The sequence below is a fragment of the Humulus lupulus genome, chromosome 6 (genome assembly GCF_963169125.1).
Source record: "Humulus lupulus chromosome 6, drHumLupu1.1, whole genome shotgun sequence".
NCBI classification, from domain to species: domain Eukaryota; kingdom Viridiplantae; phylum Streptophyta; class Magnoliopsida; order Rosales; family Cannabaceae; genus Humulus; species Humulus lupulus.
Genome location: NC_084798.1, coordinates 95,591,117 through 95,612,413, shown reverse-complemented (window position 1 = coordinate 95,612,413; position 21,297 = coordinate 95,591,117).

Below are 21,297 nucleotides of genomic sequence, written 5' to 3'. Positions count from 1 at the left end.
CACTTTATATTATAAATAATTACTAATTTGTTATTGATATTTTAATATACCCATATTATAATATTTATTAACTTAAATAACAAATATTCAAGTTTTATTTACTTATTTAGCATACCCACTACTTTTTTAATATAAACTAATTTATTAATTCAATAATTATGTGTATAATCTACCCAATTGGAAATATTAATTTATTACATTTCCTTAATTAATTGTTTTGCTAATTATGACTAAATCAATTTTTTCCTTATTTTCTTTGCTTTTTACGACTGAGTTTTCAATTCCTAATTTTTGAGTTCTATATTTTTTTAAACAATTTATAAGTAGTAAATTTTTATTTTGAATGAACAATGTTCCATGTTTACTTCAATATTAAGAATTGATTTATTTGGATACTATTTGGTATTCTATATTTTATTTTGTTATCATTTATTAGTTTAGCTCCTAAAAAAAATCACATAAACCACTAAGTAGTATCAAAATAATAGTTACTTTATAATCATTATTATTCTATTTCTCCATTTACTTTGTGTTGTAGTATACTACTACATAATTAATAAAACAATACTATTTAGTATCCAATAGAATTTGTTTGTTTGTATATCTTATAAAACATTTACTATTTAGTATCTTATCGAATAATATATACTACCATATTTAACTACTTATTGGAGATATCATATACAAGCTAGTATATACAATCGGATATTTGTTGATATCATATGTAATTTGGTAATAATTGGTATCCAAAATAACTTGTTATGAGCTAATATGCAATCTGATACTTATTGGCATCATATGTAATTGTGTATTAATTGTTATGCACTTTGGTATATATACTAGTTGGTATCCAAAATAACTTGTTATGATCAGCTAGTATACAATGTGATATTTATTGGTATCTTATGCAATTCGGTACTAATTGGTATCCAAAATAATTTGTTATGAGTTGGCATACAATATTTGTATGATATCCATTGGTGTCATATGCAATTTGGAACTAATTGGAATCTCTTAAATAACTTGTTATTGTGTATAGCATGCAATCAAAAACTACATAATATCATACTATAATATATAATTACATGATATGTTTTATAATGTGATAACGTATTTCCACTTTAAAATGATTAATAAGGAATATTTTATTATATTTAATAATTGTTTTAATGAGTGTTAAATGTTTTGAAATATGTTATTAATAATGAATGAGGATATGAATTAGTTATGGGAGATATTTGTCATGAATATAAAATTTGTTATATTTAATAATATTATAGTCCATTTGGGTATATTATTTTTCTTATAACAAACTTGTAGTTATTTTGTTATAGTGGTATATTATTATAAAATCCCCTATTATTATTTGTCTTGAGACCAATTTATTATCCTAGTATTTAATTGATGTGAAAATTAGATCGGTACCCATTTTCAATGATTCACTTTAATATTTACCAACTATTTTTAACTCTTATTTTAGTACCCAAATTTTCAATTAATGTACCCATTATACTCCTTCAATTACATGTTTTTTTTTCTCCTTAAACACGCTAGAATTAGAATGCATTTCTAATTTAACTATAATATGACAAATATAATACACATTACAACAATACTTAGAACCATGTGCTCAAATAAGGGTAATTTGGGAAGTCTCATGATAATAATGGGTAAATTTCAACTAAATATATTTAGTGTCTAATTTTAGTTAACTACTCTTAAAAGTGGGTAGTTCTCAACTTTTCCCTTAATTGATACTATTTTAATATTTTTAATATCATTAATCATTTTAAAATTGCACTTTTATGCTAATTTTAGTAAATATGCCATCATAATTACGTGTCCACCAAGCTATAACATATTTATAAAAAAAATTTATCAAAATTGGTAGAAAAATACAATTTAAAACTGATTTATCAAATACAATATATTTAATTGATATATTTTAAATAATAATGCACTAAGTTAATTCTAAAATAAATAATAAAATACTTAAATAGTATAATTTAATAAATATATATTAATGTAAGCCCTATTATAAATATTATATATGAATGTTCGTAACGATAGAGAATCAATTTAGTCAAATATCAAAATAATAGAAAATTACTAGGTTACCTAAATTTAAATATCATCCTCAATGTTTGATTGCATTTATGTTAGTTACTTGATTTTTATTATATCATATTTCTTTGTATAAATAGAATTCATCTCCATGAAATAAGATACAAGAGTTTACTCTATCTTTATCTCTCTATATTACTATGTCTATTTCTTTTCTTTATACTTTATATATTAGTATTCTTAATAGTTTATAACACGATATGCACAATTATTTAACTATCATTATTTGTAGGCTCAAAATTTTATTATGGGTCTTTAGCCATAATTATTCATTGAAATCTAAACTTGACGATTCAGTTTTCAATCACTATCAAAAATCATCATCCAGTCATTAGTCATCATATTTCATTAAAGTATATATCTTTTATTGCAAATATATGTTTATATTATTATCATACTATATATTTTTATAATAAAACTTATATATATATGATGAGTCATCATATTTAATAACTTATTATCATAAATATGATTATATTTATATGTATGTGTTAATATTATTTCACATATTTGATATTGATTTCTCTATAACATTTATTTTATAGTTATTTTCAATGTTTACATTAGAAATAGTTGTTGTACCTCAAAAATGTGAGCTCAATCGTCTTGATCGAGGTACAGTTGGCAGGCATTTAATGAAGATTGTTAGACCATGGATACTTTGCACTAGTTCCAGGATGAATAGCTCGAGCTTATGCCAACTGAGGTTAGTTATCAAAGGGCCCCCCAAATCACGCTTGATGGGTGTAATGGAGATCAGTTGGCATCATTCCCAAATTGCCCTCATCGAGCCATGAACCTCTCTCACGTCAGATCGCCATAACCTACAACCTCCAATTCGAAGGACGCATTCAGCTCGATGTAGTGTCATAAAGTGCACAAGCTTGAAGGCAAACAAACTCAGAGATTTTATATGCGTAATTAATGTATTGTAATCCATGTCTGATAAATATGCAATATTAGGCAATCAATGTATTTAAGGTATTTATTTATATGTTTGGGAAGTTACTCATGATTTTAAGTTACCAAATATTGAACGTTACTCGAAACTGTCCATTGGATCCTATAAAATAGAGTGGGAACAAATTGAAAAGAAACGAAATTTTGTATGCAAAAACTCGCCAAAATCGTCTTAAACAATTTTTCCAGAGATTATGAACAGAATAACACAAACTTGTGGAGTTGGTGAATTTAATCACTGAACCACGTAAAATTCTTGTGTGATATTTATTTACGGTTTCATAAAAAGCCTAATTATCTATTTCAGACATCTATGTTTATTGTTGGCAAAAAATCGCGTCAACAGATTGGTGCTTTCATTGAGATATCAATTAGGCTTGTCAATATCTTCTATAAATTGTTAATTCAATCAGAATGGTGGTAACACAATCAATGCACAACAACGAGTCAGAGAGGCTTGGGGACTGTACGCCCTGAAAATCAGCACGTACCTTGTTGAGGCAGCTCGGGTACAACGACCTAGCTAAAAGCCATAATCAACGTTCCATGTGTCCACCTTTCATCCGAGGAAATTCGGTACGACCCCTTAGACAAATAGCTCGAGCTGATGAGTCATTTAGCAACTTACCACCTGGAACCATTGTGTAATATGGCATCAAAAGGCGCGAGCTAACATTACGTTAAGCTCGTGGTACGCCAGAGGTCTGTCATACCCCAGGGTCTTTATAAAGTTGACCACGTAATATAAACGTACATAAAATAGACATCACATGTCTATTTTATTCCCGAATTCCCGGATACGCAATATAAACGTGCGTGATCAGACATCACACGCCTGTTTTAGGCCATGCGACCCATTATCTATTTTACTTATTGATTAGACCACACTTCAATAAAAAAATTTAGATACTAATCATCAAGGTCACAGAGATGATGTGAAGGATCAAGAGATCATGTGATAACCCCAATACCTACCCAGAGATCATGTGATAACCCCAATACCTACCCAGAGATCATTCTCTTATAAATACCAAGACCATGGGTAGTGAAAGGGATTGGATTCTGTCTGTAATGCAAATACTCTGTAAAAATAGGAAGTAGTATACAGCAATACTATTGACTCGTGGACTAGGGGGATTTTAACCTCCGAACCACGTGAAAATGAGTGATCATTTTCTTTGCAGTTGATTTCCAACATCTTTGAGCATTATCCCTTTCTTAGTACGGTTTACCATTAAGCACTAATCCATCCTAGTTATTCATATAATTCACTGTTGGCGAAAAACTGTGTCAACAGTTTGTTGCTTTCATTGAGAGGATTTAGATTAGTGTTATCGCGAAAATTTTATCATGGTGGTCACTCGTTCAAGGCATGGTAACGAAACAGATCAGCATGGTGGGCGGGAGGCTCACCATACCGTTGTGTCCAATGAACAAAACCCAGAGATTCAGCAACGATCGGGGAAACAGCCGATGGGCCATGATGACACCGGAAGTTCAGCACCCCTACCGCCAAATTCAAACCCGGGTTACCTGACGGCGGTGGAGATGGAAAACATGCAGTTGAGGAGCCATCTAGCCAAAAAAAATAAGAAAATCGAGGAAGTCTTGGCCCGTCTACCCCCTCTTGCGACCGATGATAATGTTGGAAAGAGGCAAAGCAGGACTCACAAGTCCCGCCGGGATAGTCGGCCCAGGCCCAGTCGATCGGTCAGAACTTCAACCCCAAGTTCGGCTCCACCTTCGAATGCACCCAGGAGAGCTCGCGACAACTCAAGAAGGAGGTCTGGGGGGAGCTCGCCTGGCTAACCTGCTCCGACTAGCCCTCTCGCGCAGCGATCAGATCGCCAGACACAGAGGGCTGGAGGCGCTGGAGCAGAGAGGCTGCGAGCTAGTTTGGTCCAACCTGACAGAACTAGAATTGCATCACCGATCAGACATCCTCCTTCACCGATAAGATATCCATCTCCTCCTCATGTTGCTCAAGACATTCTTGCATACGGAAACAGCAGGAGGAATCTTCCTCCCGCTGCTCCTGCTCATCCCCCACGAGCGCACGAAAATGTCCCAGATCCTCACCCTCGACAGCAGGCTCTGAGCTTCTCTAATGGGAGTTATTGGACCGAAAGCCACTGAAGTGGCAGATCTGGTGGAGATCTGAGAAATCATCTAAGTTCGGCACAAAGCCCTCAAGCCACCTCGCAGACTGACCTTCGAGATCGCCTCAACTCGTAGAGGGGAGATCCGACCCGAAATGAAAGTCATGCTCGCCGAGAGGATGGTCCTTCCGAAATACGTGACAATGAGAATGTCCCACCAAACCAAGGTCAAGCTTGGAGGGACAATAACCCGCCTAACGCATACAATGGGACGAAAGCTGTTGAACAGCCCCAGAACAACCAAGGGATTAAAGACCAAAACCTCAAAAGGTTAGCTCAGATGGAGGAGCTAATGAAGAGACTCCTATCAGAAAAGGGAAAGGACGAATATGACTCGGGGGATGAGCTCGAGCTTTTTTCCCCCAACATCGCAGCAACGGCATACCCTCCGGGTTTTAGGATGCCCCATCTATCCAAATTCGATGGGGATGGAGATCCGTCGGATCACTTGGGGATGTTCAACACCTTGATGATGGCCCATAATATCGGGCCCGAGCTGAGATGCTTGATATTCCCTTCGACTCTAATCGGGCTAGCTAGGCAATGGTTTAAGCAATATAAGAAACATTCTATCAGCTCGTGGAAAAGTTTCTCTACCGATTTCAAGAGGGCATTCCGAGCCTCTCAAGCAGTTCGTGTCAAGGCGGACTCCCTTGCAAACGTAAAGAGCAGCCCGTAGAGCCCTTAAAAGCTTATCTGAGCAGGTTTGCCAACGTTGCGGCTCGAGCGAGAGACGCAGACGAAAGTTCCAGACTCATGGCTATGAGAACTGGAATCCTTGATGGGGGTGACCTATGGAAAGAAATCCAGAGGAAGGGCGTCAGCACCGTGGATGAATTCCTGAACAAGGCCTAGAGATGGATAAACTTGGAAGAAGCACGAGCGTCGGTCGCAGGAACCGGCCAAGTCCCTGACCAACCCACTGGAGCGGAAACGGACGTCGTAACTTCGACTTAAACTGTTGCCTAGAATAACCACGGGGGAGGAAGCAAGAGAAAGGGAAATGGTGAGGGCGGCCAGAATGGTCCTAAGAAAAACAAGCCCGTGGAGAAGTTCAAACTAGTCTACGCTACTTATGCCGACCTCACGGATACTAGAGAGCGTATTTTTCTGGCAAATTCTACTCGCCTTCCTTGGAAAAAGCCAGAGCCCTTAAAAAATCAAAGGGCAAAAAAGGACCCTTCCAAATTTTGTCGATTCCACAACGACATTGGTCACAACACAGACGATTGTAGGCATTTGAAGGATGAGATCGAGACACTCATCAGGGCCGGACCCTTGGCCCAGTATGCGCGGAATCGAGTCCCTTCCAGTCAGCTCGCTGGGCAAAGCACTCAATAAGCTCTGGAGGCTCCTATAAACCAGCCCGGGGCCCAGGTAAATCAGGATACCCCTCTTCCCATAGTAGGGGGAGAGATAACCACCATTTCCGAAGGCCCTTATCTGGCAGGCACGAGCAGAGGTGCCCAGAAGAGATACATCAATGAACTTGTTGACCCTGATTTTGGCCAACTGACACGAAGTCGAATTTGCCTGATGTGGACAGACATGTTAGAAAGAATGTGATGGCGAAATGATAAAGAACACAAAGGTTTATAGTGGTTCGGCCCCAGAATCTGGTAATAACCTACGTCCACTTGAATTGTTATTGATATAGGATTCAAAAGAGTGATCAAAGAACTAGGGTTCAATGAGTTTCACTCCCTTCTGAAGAACAAGACAATGTATCAAATAGAATCACTCTAGTCTCAAATCATTCGAAAGCCAAAAGTCCCTTCCTTGAGCTATCTTTCTCTATTTATTGGCTCAAGGGGGATTACATTAATTTGTTACAGATATTCTTTCCTAAATAATCGGATACTCAGGAAATCATGGGAGTCAATTTCGGGATTGACCAAGATCTTTATAAAAGTATCGCAAGGCACGCGGAACCTACGACCACACTGGTTGCGGGTAAGCTTTGACTGTCTTTTGCTTGTAATATCTCTTCTGGTTGATACCCTAGCAGAATTTTGCCAAGTGTCAGCCACGTGTCCGCGAATCACTTGCCATGTCATTCGTGCCTATTTTTTGGATAACATTTGCCCTCCAAGTTTATTTATTACGAGCAATAAATAAACTTTTGAGGAAACGACCCTTCGGTTACCCCACCATACCTGTCAGAACCCTTCGTGTGTTTTTGGAAAAAACAACCTACCCTTGTCTAATCACGGCTTTTCGCTTCCCAAGTAACGTTTCGACGGCTATCACTCTTCCCCATACTTCGAAAAAGGGGAAGCTAATGATTACTTCCTTTTAATGCTTTCGGACAAAAAAAAATATATAGCCTCTTCGAAGTTTCCCTTTCCTTTTTACGCAAGCCATCACTCTTTAAAGAAACCCTAACACCAGAGCTCTTGTTTCCCTCTGAATACCATCCTTCGGCGTTCCAAGATTCAGTTCGTGAGTCCTTTTACGCCCGAAAATTCTTTCAAATCTCCACGATCTTCATCCTGGTAAGTTTCTGGACTCTTATGCTTTATATTTTTGCCGTGCATGCTTCTGTAGGTCGATTGTTGGGTTCATTCGTTTCTGGGTTGAGATGCATGTCAGTAGGGGGGTTTAATAGGTGAAACTGAATGTTGCGTGATATTTTTCTGTTACTAAGGGGTTACAAGTTAGTTTGATAGTTAAGATCATGGCCTTAGGACGTAAAACCGAAGTGAAAATTCGATTTTTATGCCAGCTGAAAAACTAGGTTTTTCCCACCCTAAGAGGAGTTGAAAAAGCTTTTTCAAAAAACTTTTTGCTTTCACTTTTGATCTGTTTCTCAAACTGTTCGCGTGAAATTTTTTAGCTTTTTGTTAGAATGCTGCTGTATAAAAGCTTAACTTTTATACTCGACCAGCGTTATTCTAAAAAAACTTTAAAAATTCTTCATCCTCACATCCCCATTCTTTTGTTTGCAGACTTTAATGCCAGATTTGTGGGGAGGTGAACGGCCCATCGACGACGATCTTCTTGCCCAGCTGCTCGAAGGCAAAGAACAACCGATCGACCGAGTTCACGAGATTCTGTTTTCACGATCTTCTCCTAGACCTCGTCCATCACCACCTCAAATGGCCCGCTCGAAGTCCTTAGGCAAGAAAAGACCTGACTCCGAAAATAGCCCAAACTCTCCTACCCAGCCTGATTCACAGGCTAGGGTTCCCTCGACCAGTGGTCGAGATAATGCCGCCCCAGACCCTTGTATCCAAGTCAGGGCCTGCCCTCGGCATCAAAACCTTCTTGATGTCGAGTGGTATCTTTCCCCGACCAGCCAAGTGACTCCTCGGATGCTTGCCAACTATCGCAGGAAGTATCCTCTTACAGGGGTTAATCTCAAAATTCCAGCTGCGGACCAAAGGGCTAACCTTCCCGGGGGTGTATACAGTGCTTGGTCCAGATATCACATAGAGGCGGTGGCTATCCTTCCTCTACATCCTTTCTATCAGGGGGTGGCCAACTATTTTGGTGTCGCCCCCTTTCAAATTACTCCAAACGGGTATAGAATGCTGGCCGCACTCTATATCCTATGCAAACTTAAAAAATGGCCGGAACCCACTCCTCACGAGGTCAATTTTCTCTTTGACCTTAAGTCCAACCCTCAACAGTACGGGACAGGCTTCTTCCATCTCTGTCACCAGGAAACTAGCCGAACTTTCCTGAGTGACACTACCCATATCTCCAACGTGGGGCAGTACAGTAGGGAGTACTTCCTCACACCAGACATGACCGCCAACAACCTGGCCTTCTCTCAAGGATGTAAATGCTACTCTTACTGGTCGATACTTTTCCTTAGCAAATTCTTCTGCATTTTTCTTAAAGTACACTTTGCCTTTCAGGACCATGGTTACGTCCGACCCCAACACCAGACATGGTGTTGAGGTCCAACGCACTGGCCAGGATGGCAAACGCAGAAAAAAGCATCAAGTCCCTGGTTACTGACGAAAATCTGAGGCTATCTGGCCTCCTGGCTCCTCGCCATGATACAAGAGGGCCCGTGGTGGCAGATGCCACGGCCGAGGGGGATCCCGAGCAGCAACCCCCAGTGTCCCCTCCCCGAAGCAGGCCAACGGGGGTTACAATCAGGGAACCCACTGGCGACCCTTCCGCAGAGAGGCCTTCTGCGCCCCAAGGCAAGGGGAAACAAAAGGCAACATAGTCTGTTATAGACCTGAATGAATCCTCCGATGAAAACGGTACTGTTATTTCGCTTTTAAATAGCTTGCCAATTCCCTGTCACTTGTTTGACGGGGACGGAAATTTTACGTATACTCCAAATCTAGGGCCAGACTTCTTCGTGCCAGATAGTGAGTGTATGACTAATAAAGTCAGTAGTATAGCGACCAGTAGTTGTAGCTCAGGTATTAAACTTTGTGACCTCTTTTCTGTTTTATCAAGAGTTTTCATCTGCCTTTATCTTATCATCTGCATATTTTTCTTTGTACACAGAGATGTCCACTCCCAACATCTTTGATTTGTACCAGGCTGAAGAGGAGGCAGAAGTCCCCCTGGTTCTACGAAAGACATCCAGGAGGCATAATGGCGAATCGAGCCAAGGACCTCCTGCCAAGAAGGGTCGAACAGAAGATCCTTCCAAGGATGCGCCAACTGGGCAAGCTTCTGCTCACCCTTCGGCTCCTGTTGAAAAGGAAACCCCACCCGCTGCTACGAATTGCACACCTGCAGCCACGAAAGAACAGTCCCAGCCAGCTGAAGTTCCTGGGGCCAAACTTTCACACCGCACCTTGCGAGCAGCAAAGGATCGCCTTGCACACATCTTGAGGTACGACCGCTGCAAGGAGGCGATGGCTGAGGTGAAGAATATGGGGGTCGATCAAATCCTGAACAGGGCTCTAAACAAAATTGCCAGTGTAAGCATTTTTTATCTCTTTGGCTTTCATTTTTTCTTCCTTGTAATAGATTCTAACTTTAACCTTTGACCATAGGCCATGCTGACTGCAACGGCCGCTCGCACCCGTGCCCAGGCTACCATCGACCAGGCTCAGGCAAAGGCCATTGAGGGGTACCAGGTGAAGGCCAACGAGGAGCTTCAGGCGGCAGAAGCCAGGCACGCTGGGGAGTTGGAGGTGGTCACCCAACAGAAGGATGTTGCGGTGGCAAAGCTGGCAGTGGCTGAGTCTTCTAAGGCAGCCATGAAGAAGCAGAGGGATGATTACCAGGATTCCAGCCGAGTCCAATATCGTGAAGTCAAGAGGCTCAAGGAGGAACTCCTAGATAAGGACAAGGCCATAGCTGTTCTTGAGAGCCAAGTAGAGCAGCTGAAGCTCACCAATGCCAAAGATCTAGAAAGGTATAAGAATGCGACGCTTCGGTGTTTCTATGACTTTTGGAAACACAACCGGGGTCCCAACTTTAACTACCTTCCAGAGGATGCCAGGAACGCTGAGCTGGCCCGCTGCACTGCTCGATTGGCTGCAGAAGAAGAAAGAACAAGGATCCCCGCTTCCCCAAGCATCCAGCCGGCCGCGGTCGAAGAGGAAGGAGGAGTTGCTGATGATGCAGCCAACCAGAATGTTGAGCAAGACCCTCCTACTCCTTAAACATATTTTTATTTCTGTTCAATTACACGACCCACGGGTCGTGATGTAAAGACAATTTTTACTTTTAAATTTGTTGTACGGGCAGCAACTTTTCCTTTTACTTTAAACAATTACATCCAAGCAGTGATGCTTGCGGTGTAAAAGAATGCCTTATGATATTATAATATTTTCTTTTTTTTATTATTATAACATCTGTTCGCATGACCGAACTTAGCATAGTACTTTGGCTCGACTTAACAAAATATAAATTTTGAAAATTACTCTAAGTATCGTAGCATGCTTTCACTCATTTTGTTCATGTGTTTACATACCCTTTGGTATGCTTTGCTATCGATGTACCTTATGTGCCCCCCAAGTGATCAAGGAGCTTTAGGTCCTTGGTCACTTGCCTTGACCATGACCTGTGCGAACATTGCTGCTCGGTAGGAAATGTAAAACTTATAATACAGCAAAACAACACACGTAATGAACAAATACTTGTAAAATAAATTTACAAAGGTTGGCAAGAATGATTGGCTGCGCACAGTCCCTTATAATCTCGTATTAAAAATGGACTAATCATGTCTTTACGAGTGATCTTAGAAAAGATCTTACACTTATAAGTGATTAGCCATACAACGTGGCTAACCCTTTTTCGAAACTTGTAAAAAGTAAAAATTAATACAAGCCAGTCCTTTAAAAAGGACTGTTTATTGGTAGTACTTGCGCAGGTGTTCACCGTTCCAATAGCGTGGAACGAGATCTCCATTTAAGCGTGCAAGTTTGTAGGTGCCCGGACGAAGGACTTCTTCAATCTGGTAAGGTCCTTCCCAGTTAGGTCCGAGTACTCCAGCAGTGGGGTCGCGGGTATTTAAGAAAACTCGTCGTAGTACCAGGTCACCGATGTTGAATTTCCTTTCTTTCACCTTTGAGTTAAAGTACCGGGCGACCTTTTGCTGGTACGCAGCAACTTGGAGTTGGGCTTTTTCTCGTATTTCGTCAATTGAGTCTAGGGACTGCATCATTAGTTGGCTATTCTGGCTCTGGTCGTATGTAATGCGTCGATGTGAGGGGGGATCTAACTCGACAGGTAACATAGCTTCATACCTGTATGTCAAGGAAAATGGGGTGTGACCCGTCGCTGTTTGATGAGAAGTTCTATACGACTAGAGGACTTCAGGCAGCTGTTCCGGCCATGCTCCTTTAGCATCTTCAAGTCTTTTCTTCAGGGTGTCCTTAAGCGTTTTATTCATTGCTTCGACCTGCCCATTTGCTTGTAGATGCGCGACTGAAGAAAAGCTTTTGATAATTCCGTGCCTTTTGCAGAAGTCGGTGAATAAGTCACTGTCAAATTGGGTTCCGTTGTCTGAGACAATCTTTCGAGGCAAACCATATCGACAAACGATGTTCTTGATGACAAAGTCAAGAACTTTCTTGGTCATTATGGTAGCGAGTGGCTCAGCTTCGGCCCATTTGGTGAAGTAATCAACTGCAACAACTGCGTACTTCACTCCGCCTTTTCCCGTTGGCAGGGATCCAATCAAGTCTATTCCCCACACTGCAAAAGGCCAAGGACTCTGCATATGTTTTAACTCGTTTGGAGCTGCACGTGGGATTTTGGAAAATCTTTGACACTTATCGCACTTTCGCACAAACTTCATTGAATCTTCGTTCATAGTTTGCCAAAAATAACCCTGCCTTAGAATCTTTTTCACCAAACTTTTCCCCCCAGTGTGATCCCCGCAGAAGCCTTCATGTACTTCCTTCATTAGCTCCTTAGCTTTCTTTGGTGTAATACATTTGAGTAGTGGCATGGAATATCCCCTTCGGTATAGAACGTTATCGACCAGTATATACCAAGTAAGGTGCCATCCATGTATCTTCCATTCGGATTTCCATACTGGCTTCAATTGCTCGTATGCTTGGCTCATTCAATCTTTCTACTGGCACAATGTTCAAAGTATCAGCATCTTTTGCGCTCGCGAGTTTGGCTAAGGCATCTGCGTTCGAATTCTGATCCCGGGGTATTTGCTGGAGGGTATACTTCGTGAACTGGGCTAACAGGTCTTTAGTTTTGTTCAAGTAGGCCACCATTTTTAGGCCTCGCGCTTGATATTCCCCTAGAACTTGATTCACTACCAGCTGTGAATCACTGTAAATGTCCAGCACCTTTATACTCATGTATTTTGCCATTCTTAATCCAGCGAGGAGTGCTTCGTATTCGACTTCATTATTTGACGCTACGAAGTTGAACCTAATGGCGCAGTGAAATCGATGCCCTTCTGGCGTTATCAAGATCACCCCTGCTCCCGCGTGAGATTCATTGGATGATCCATTTGTGAATAACTTCCACGAAGGAGCTTCATCTTGAGGTTCAAGCGCACTAGGTTTTTCGCACTGCTCGTTGTCTGGGAGTTCGGTGAACTCTGCAATAAGATCAGCCAAGGCTTGTCCTTTTACTGCTGCTCGTGGTGAATATGTAATATCGAACTGCCCTAGTTCGACTGCCTATTTTAATAAACGCCCAGCCGCCTCTAGTTTTTGGAGGACTTGCCGAAGGGGCTGGTCAGTTAAACCTATAATAGGATGGGCTTGGAAGTAAGGACGTAGCTTCCTTGAGGCCAAGATTAAACAGTATGCTAACCTCTCGATGGGAGGATACCTCAGTTCTGCTCCGATTAGCCTCTTGCTTACATAGTAAACTGCCTTCTGTACGCCTTCTTCCTCTCGTACTAGTACCGCACTAGCAGCAACTTCAGTGATCGCCAGGTAAATGAACAAAGTTTCTCCTTCGATAGGCTTTGATAAAATAGGAGGCTGTGCCATATGGGCTTTCAAGGCCTGAAAAGCTTGCTCGCAGTCTCCTGTCCATTCAAATTTCTTATTGCCCCTAAGCAGATTGAAGAAAGGGACGCACTTATCCGTTGACTTTGAAATAAATCTACTTAGGGCTGGAATCCTCCCAGTTAAACGTGTACGTCTTTGATCTTCTCTGGAAATTTCATGTCGATCAGGCTTTTATCTTGTCGGAGTTGGCCTCGATTCCTCTTGAATTAACAATGAACCCCAAAAACTTCCCTGATCCAACTCCGAAGGAACATTTGAGAGGATTTAGTTTCATCTGGTACTTGTTCAATACATCGAAACACTCTTGCAAATCCTTCATATGTCCTTCTGCCTTTTTCGACTTTACCAGCATGTCGTCCACGTATACCTCCATGTTTACTCCGATCAGTTCTTTAAACATGTGGTTAACTAACCACTGGTAAGTCGCACTTGCATTTTTCAGTCCGAAGGGCATTACTTTATAACAGTATAAGCCCGTATCGGTCTGAAAGCTGGTGTGATCCTCGTCAGGGGGATGCATGTTGATTTGATTGTAGCCCGAGTATGCATCCATGAAAGAGAGGATCTCGTGTCCTGCAGTAGCATCAACCAACTAGTCGATCCTTGGGAGTGGGAAGCAATCCTTCGGGCAGGCTTTATTGAGATCTGTAAAATCCACACAGGTTCGCCATTTGCCGTTAGGCTTAGGAACCAGTACTGGATTAGAGACCCACGATGGATAAAACGCCACCCTGATGAACCCATTCTCCTTTAACCTTTCAACTTCTTCTTTTAAGGCTCTTGACTGTTCCTTATCGAGCAGCCTTCTTTTTTGTTGCACGGGTGGAAAACTCTTGTCTATGTTCAGGACATGGCTGATGACTGCAGGATCTATCCCAGCCATGTCTTTGTGCGACCAGGCAAAGACTTCCTGGTTCTTCCGCAAAAACTCCACCAGTGCATGTTTCATGGTTGGTTCTAAGTTTTTCCTGACCTTCACGACTCTGGTCGGGTCTTTCTCGTCAAGTTGGACCTCTTCCAGGTCCTCGACGGGTCCAACGTTTTCTTCACAATCCCCAAAGCGAGGATCTAAATCTCTATCCTCACTTTGGGCAACACCCTATTTGGTGACTCCATCACCGGATTGGGCTTGTGTATCAATTTCCATCTGCAACCTATCTGGGGGAGTGCCCTTTGACGCTCCCTTCTTCGCCTTCATGACTGAGGCGTTGTAGCACTCCCTAGCCTCCCTCTAGTTTCCCAACACGCATCCTACCCCTGCGTCTGTCAGGAATTTCATGGCTAAGTGCCACATAGAGGTGACGGCCCGTAGATCAACCAGTATAGGCCTCCCAATGACGGTATTGTACGCCGAGGGACAATCGACTACTATAAAAGTAGCGAGTAATGTCCTGGTAGCAGGCGCTGTACCTGCCGTCACTGGTAGTCTGATTGACCCCGCAGGGGCGAGTCCCTCACCAGAGAAGCCGTATATTGTTTGGTTGCAGGGCTTCAGGTCCTTAACGGACAACTTCATGCGTTCTAGTGAAGACTTATACAGGATGTTCACCGAACTTCCTGTATCAACCAGCACTCTCTTCACCATCATGTTGGCCATTTGGATATCCACGACCAGCGGATCGGAATGTGGGAACCGGACATGTTGGGCATTGCTATTAGAGAAGGTTATTTCGCCCTCTTCTGATCGAGCCTTTTTCGGCGCGCGGTCATCCACAGTCATCATCTCGATGTCCTGGTCGTGGCGCAGAGTCCGAGCATATCGTTCTCTGGCCTTTCCGCTGTTTCCCATGAGGTGCGGGCCTCCACAGATGGTTAACAATGTGCCAGTTACGGGGTCAGGCATTCAATATGCTATCAATGTCCACATTTAACCATCCAACATGCACCAAAATACAACCATGCATGTCTCATTTGGGGGTGCAGTTCCTTACACTGTTTTCTTACCTCAGATTCGAGCTAGAATGAGTAAAAGAATGACCCTTGAGAACGATCTGACTTTAAGTCCTTTAGCGGTCACCTAATCATAACCAAATACGGAATACCATCAATAAAATGAACATAATAGGTTTCCAAACCAATATCTAGCCCCGGGAGATCAATCCAAACTAATCCAAGTAGTAGAAACAATCCCGAGGCCTAAAACTATGTTTCCGGGGTCAAAACACGCAAACGGGGCAAAAACTGACCAAGGCCTGCGGCCCTAGCACCTTGGGTCGCGGCCCCCAGCACTCCCTGAAGCAAGGGCCGCGATGCCCTTCATCAAGGGCCGCGGCCCCCAACCCTGGGCCATTCCCAAACACGTTTTTATCACCCCCAAAGCCTCCAAAATCATACCTAAACATTCCCCAATCATCAAATCAAAGTTCCCAAGCTTCCCAATGGTCCAAATCCCTCAAAACCCAAGGTTCAATCGAACCAAAAACTCAGCGACTCACAAAGTCTAATTTAAAGCTTAGAAACTCTAAAAACTCAAAACTTTAAACTTTGATTACCTTCGATTAGGTTGTTTTCCGTCAAATCCTTCGGTTAAGAAGCTTCTAATCTTTCCTAGGATCGCTATGCCTCGATCCTCGCTCGATTCTGACTCCTAGAACTCAAGATTTCTTCAAAAAGGCTTCGGATGGCAAAAATGAACTAACGAAGGAGAACGAGAGGTTTTCTAACGTACGTTCTATCTGATAATCTACTTCAAGCTTAAGTAACCTCAAATAAAACCTAGTGCTCGGGACCCCGAAAACACCCCCAAGGACATTATAGTCAAAACCTCTGAAATTTCCCCATGATCTCAAATACTCCCAATTTACCACCAAATAAATATTCTTATTACCCCACATCTGACCCCGTTATGACAAAACCGCTAATCCATTATATATGACCGTCTTATGTCAACTAGCTCGAATATATCTCCATAATGATGGAATCTCATTCATAATTCACAATTTGCACCCAAATACACAATTATGCCCTAAACGGAACAAATTGTCAAAACAGTTCAATTAACAAATGTGGACCCACATGCATGAATATAACATTATATTATGATATAATTCACATAAACATGCACATAATCATCTAATAGCATAATTAAACAAGTATGGCCCTCCCGGCCTATTAATCTCGCCATAAAACCACATCGGAGAATTTGGGGCATTACACCACCTGTCTATGTAAGGCTTGGATATAAAAGCCAGTTAATTTTAAAAGTATATTAAAAAAATGTTTATGGTACATTTGTGTCTTTGTACGGTTTCACTTGTATGTTAGTTCAAAGTAACCCAGAAAGCCCGCTTCCTGATTACTTGGGGGGGCAGGATAACTCGAGGACCAGGTTCTAAAACTTAGAAGTTGGTTAAATTGATTAACAATGTTTTTTCTAAGGAAAAAGCGGAGTATTCAATAAAACTAACGCGAACTAAATTTTTTAAATTAAATATCCTGGACACGACCAGGTTCTAAAACTTAGAAGTTGGTTAAATTGATTAACAATGTTTTTTCTAAGGAAAAAGCAGAGTATTCAATAAAACTAACGCAAACTAAGTTTTTAAATTAAATATCCTGGACACGACCAGGTTTCGAATCTTAGAAGTTGGTTAAATTGATTAACAATGTTTTTTCTAAGGAAAAAGCGGGGTATTCAATAAAACTAACGCGAACTAAGTTTTTTAAATTAAATAACCTGGACACGACCAGGTTCTATAACTTAGAAGTTGGTTAAATTGATTAACAATGTTTTTTTTTCTACGGAAAAAGCGGAGTATTCAATAAAACTAACGCGAACTAAGTTTTTTAAATTAAATATCCTGGACACGACCAGGTTCTAAAACTTAGAAATTTGTTAAATTGATTGACCAGTGTTTTTTCTAAGGAAAAAGCGGGGTATTCAATAAAACTAACGCGAACTAAGTTTTTTAAATTAAATAACCTGGACACGACCAGGTTCTATAACTTAGAAGTTGGTTAAATTGATTAACAATGTTTTTTTTCTACGGAAAAAGCAGAGTATTCAATAAAACTAACGCGAACTAAGTTTTTTAAATTAAATATCCTGGACACGACCAGGTTCTAAAACTTAGAAATTGGTTAAATTGATTGATCAGTGTTTTTCTAAAAAACACGAGGCATCAATAAAACTAACGCGAACTAAGTTTCTACCGAACACATCATAAAATAAAAAAAAAGATTGAAGAACAAGTAAAACTTGGATAACTAAAATTAATATATATAAATTGTCTCGAGGTGAATAACCTCGTGCTTAGCATTTACAAATGAAAAATACAAAATAAACTAGGACTCCCCAGGATGCCCCGAAGAGGTCACCTCCTCGGCTTCTTGCTCGCCGGCGGTAGAGGTCTCCCCAGTCTTAGAAGGCGGCTCTTGTTGAAGTCGAGCCTTAAACTTCTCGAGATATGGCTCCCACACCTCAGGGGCCAGGAAATAGAAGTTGCCATCTTGATTGAAGGCCCAGCAATGGTAAAGCATAGCTTCCATGGAGGAGTTGGAAGACATCTTCTCTGCTTTGGTGGCAGCCTCGGCCTCCAGCTGTTTAGCCCTGGCCTCCGCAAGTTCATCCTTCACAGCAATCAAGGAGGCCTGCGCAGCCTGCTTGCCTTCTTGGGCAGCCGTTAAGGCAGCCTTGGCACTTTGCTCTTGTTGTTGGGCAGTTGTGAGAGCGGCTTGAGTGGTTCAGAGCTCGGCCCTGAACTCTTCATTCTTGGCCCTGGACCGAGCTAGGCTGCGATGTAGGGCCAAAGCCGCCTGCAAAAAAAGTAAAGAAAGTTAAGCCCATGCTGGGAAGAAAATAAAAGAGTAAATTTAACTAAGTGTGCTTACTGTGAGGTTCATCCCCAATGCGGGCTCTTTGATGTTCTCGGGACTCCTCGCCTCGATCTCCCTTAAGTCCTTTGGACTGGCTTTGTAAAAATGCTCCACCGTATAGTTCGCGGTCTCATAGATCGTTCCCCGGAAGGTTTATGGAATTTTCTCCAGAACTTGGGCGTTGACCGGGATACACACGATGGGAGTGGGGACCAGCGGAGCTTCGGCTGGTGCCACCTGGTCCCGAGGAGGGTCTAGGTGTCGTGGGGGAGGAGGCGGCATCTTCTCCGTAGCTGCAGGAGTCTGACCTCTCCCCTTGGTAGGGGACTTAGAGGTTGTCCCAGCGGCAGGAGGAGTCTTCTTGGGAAATTGGGGCCTCTTTACAAGTGGCCTGGAGGAGGGATTCCCCTCCTGGAAGATGGAGCGCAGGTCATTGTCCCCGGGCTATGCCATCTACTATTGTCTGAGTCCTGGAGCAACTATAAGGGGGGGGGGGGGGAGTCTAAGTATACTATTGTCTGAGTCCTGGAGCAACTATACCCTCGAGAAGGGAGGGCCACAACCTAAGGTTGGTCTCATACTCCTCAAAAAAGGTCGACCTAAAAGATAAGGTGTTGTCTACTACTACGGTACCCCTAGGACGACCTATGTCATGACACAATACTAATTGGTCTATGCATTGGAGTAAGGTTATGTTACGGTCTAGGTCGTTTTGGTGGTGGTGTACGAGCTGGTTTGGGTTAAACTTAGCTAGCCTAAGGTCTACGGCAGCCCTGTCTAGGTCCCTAAAAGGGTATGGGTTACCTTGGCTGGAGGGACCGGCTGCTGCCTCCGATTGAGCTCGGTCCAAATCGGGGTCCCGAGTGTGGCGTGCTGCCCCTTTGGCACACCCACATGGGGCCATTTTGTAATGAGCATGCCTTGGTGCTTGATCATTAGTCAAGTCTTGCACCAAGCAACCTCATTGGATAGGGTAGTGGCAGTTTTGTAATATTGCATATGTCTCCCAGACAAAAATCATATATGTTCCTAGGAAGACTTTATTTCCCTAGAAGGCTCCTTAGGGGGAGGTGACCTGGTGACTTAGGGAAGCACCATGGACATCAGCAGATAGGGGCCAGAGCTGTGTACTCCCTTGCCCTATCAAGGCTATATATTAATGAAATAACATTTATCCATACTTGCCCCTGTGTGCTTCCTTGTTGCTTATGTGTTACTTGTTTGTTACCTTCGTTGGGCCATTGTGTGCCACTTGCCTTGTTGTGTGCTTTGTGTTGTGTGGACGTTCCTAGGAATGACTTGCTTTGTGCTTGCTCATACTTCGTTATCGCCCGTTGCATGTCCGAGATGTGTATGTGGCTAACCGCTGAGTTTGTTTGCCTGTAGGTGTGTGTTGTAGGCTGACTTGCTAGCTTGAAGAGTCTGCAAGTGCCGCACTTTCCGTCTAGTTGGAGTACCCAAATAGTCGGCCCGTGACACCGAGCAGCCTCACGCACGAGTGGCACCTCGGCCTCCTCTTCCTGCTCGTCGCCATCGTCAACCGCAGCGTCTCCCTCAGGAATAGGTGCTAGCTCGCGGGTTACTGGATAATTGGCCCACGTCCTCCTCAAGGCTAGAGTTTGGCCTGCGGAGATTAACTTACACGCAAACATTGTGTCATCAGACACGAGCTGGCGGTAGTCCTTCTCACTGGGCGGAAGCCCCGCCAAAGTATCATATTGACCCCCAAGGGTCACAGATTTGGCCGTCCTCGCAAAAATGGCTGCATTATGATGCTCCAGTCAGTATACACGCGAAAAGACAGAAAAAAAAGTAATAATAATTTCGCGAGCTGAGAATAGAAAGGAAGCTTACGAGGACAGTTGAAGTAATGGTACTCGCAGTTGCGAAACCCATTCGACAAAAATAACTGATCTTTGAAGTCGTTGAGATGGCTGGGCAGTTCGATGACTGCAAGTGAGTTTGGGAAGCAGGTCAGGTAGTAGAACCCATCGCCTCGTCCCCTTTGATCCGAGCTGGCCTTGAGACAAAAGAAGTAGATGATATCTACGGGGGTGGGGACCTCCCACATCTGCTTCAGGAAAAGATACCTTAGCCCGACCAACAGACGATAGGAATTCGGAGGAAGTTGAAATGGTGCCAACTTCACGTAATTGAGGAAGTCGACAAAGTACTGATCAAGGGGGAGGAAGGCCCCGACCCTTAAATGCTCATCGCTCCAAGCCGCAAAGTCTTCATCGAGGGGTGTGCAGCTCCTCTCCCCCTCGAAGGGAGGTCGGGCAATAAGAACGCCAGTCCCAATCTCGATGTTATGGGACAACATTATATTGTTGACCCTCCCTTGGGTCGTGATCTTCGAGACTATCCTCTCCACCTTAAAGTAAGCATCAGGTCCTACCTCGATCTCCTTCTCCACCGTGGGACTGAACTGGGGGATGGGGGACTCTACCGTGACCTCCTTCCCCTTGCTAGATTGCTGGGATGATGAGCCGGCCACGCTTTTCTTAGACACACTCCTTTTGGGCGCCATCTGATCGCCTAGCGAACAAGAACGATGAAATACTTAGTAGGCGACCTAAAAGTTATGAAAGGACAAACAGCGTGGGAAGAGTAAGGGTTTTTCATACACGAGCTGAGGTAATCTCAACCCGCGGTGTGACCCCACGTGCTGCCGTGGACACACGCCTAAGTTTCCAACAAATCCCTGATATTCAGGGATCCTTGTGTCAGGAGGGTCGGGCTATTACTTGCCTTGGGGGAGAGGTTTTGAGAGAAAAACCACCTAGGAAGCATGACCCCTAAGCTACCTAGTTTTATACCCTAAAAAC